The sequence below is a fragment of the Pteropus alecto genome, unplaced genomic scaffold (genome assembly GCF_000325575.1).
Source record: "Pteropus alecto unplaced genomic scaffold, ASM32557v1 scaffold60, whole genome shotgun sequence".
NCBI classification, from domain to species: Eukaryota; Metazoa; Chordata; class Mammalia; order Chiroptera; family Pteropodidae; genus Pteropus; species Pteropus alecto.
Genome location: NW_006430726.1, coordinates 6,538,757 through 6,540,558, shown reverse-complemented (window position 1 = coordinate 6,540,558; position 1,802 = coordinate 6,538,757).

Genomic DNA, 1,802 nt, shown 5'->3' with positions numbered 1-1,802 from the left:
GGGGTGGATCTGGTATGACGTGGCTGCATTGCTCCCCTGCCATGTGGCTTTGGCCAGTCATGTTCTCTCCTCGAGCCTCAGCGTCCTCCATACAACCTGGAGAGCAGGTCCCCCCATCGATTAGGTGTGCAGTTAAGTAAGACGAGGGGTCCCACCTTTGAGAGCCAGGACTGTTAACCCGAAAATGTCCACTGTCCTGCTGTCCCCATGCTGGGCTCACTTGGAAAGTCGGGCCAGAGTAGCTGACCGGCAGTGTCGCGTCCTAGGCCACAATCCTCGTGTGCGCTCTGTGGGGTGGGCAGGAGCAAAGCGGAAGAGACGGTAATGGGGCTGCTTCACGGCCCCAGTTGTCTGTGGCCCGGCGCCCGCATGGGGTTCTGCTTGCTCCTGTGCAGATGTCGCTTTGGGTTGCCGAGCCGTTTTCGGGCTTCACTTGGCCTGGACCTCTGTCCCCAACCGCCAGCAGCCCTCAGCACCACTCACCAGAGACCCTCAGGTGAGCGAGCCCACGCCAGGTGTCGGTGCCTCTGCGCCTGCGCCGAGTGGGGTGGGCGAGTCTGTGGGGGTCCCTCGCTCGGTTCCCATCCCGGCTTGGCTGCTGCCGGCTCCTGAAGACACCGGGGCTTTCTCACGCCCCGGTTTCTCCAGCTGGTCTGAGAACTCTGTGGGCCGGGACTTGACGCACTGTAAATAGAACAGCAGCTCCCTGAGACCGGGCGCCCGCTCTCGTGGGAAGCGCTGGCGTGGATCAGGCCGGCGCCCGCCCGCCCCCACGGGCTCTCCGGGCCTCTGGTCCCAACTGCCCCATTCAGCTCTCTCTGGTTAAGCCCGTTTGATCTGGTTCTGTCCACCTTCCACCCGGCACCCAGCCCAGGTCTGTCCCAAGCCCCAGATGTCCCCCAGGCAGCAGAGGCCTAGCGACAGGCCTCGTTCGTCTTCCCTACCAGCTCAGAGACAAAGGGCCCAACGTGTGTGCAGATGGCCCTCCATCATCCCCCACAAGCAGCCCCAGAAATGGGCCTCCGACTAGTCCCCTGGGACCACCTGCTGACCAGGGGGTGGCCGGGCAATGATGCATGCAAGCACAGACCGATGACAAAGTAGCCTTGGGGGAGGGGTGGAGCTGGGAGGCAGGACCAGGGCCCTGAGGCCTGGCCCATAGTGCTGTCATTTTCTGTGAGGGCAGAATTATCCCCAGCCAGGCCAGACCTCATTGCCCTTCTGGGCTGAGACCTTGGCTACTGCTGAGGGCCCGTGTGAGTGTGTGTCTCTGTGTCTGTGTCTCTGAAATTAGGGAAACTGGGTCCCAGGGACGGCTTGGGCTCCACGCGACTGCAGGTGGGTGGTGAAGTGAGGCCGGGCTCCTGACCGCCCTCCCGCAGTTTCCCTCACTCTGCGACGAACACGACGAACACACTGTGTATGGCTCTGGGGTGAGTGGGACTTCCCCACCTCTGGAGGGCAGGGACTCCAGCCTGTCTTCCCACAGGGCCAGCATGGGCCCAGACCCTCCCTGGAGGGCAGATGAGTGCCAGCAGCAGCCCGGAAGCCATAGGTGGCCACACCCCCAAAGCCCATGGACCCTTACTGGCCAGGCAGAGGGCTGCAGAGAGGAATGGACATCAGGGGCCCCGGCTCACAGCCGGCTCAGCCCCAGAGGGGCCCCCTCCCAGCAGCCTCTGGAGTGGACGCTGCAGGGTGTCCACACCCCAGGCACTCTGGGGTCAAGAGTGACCTCCCCACTGCTACATCGGAATCTCTAGGGGAGTCTGGCGCTGATGCGCACCCCCTTACTACGTCCG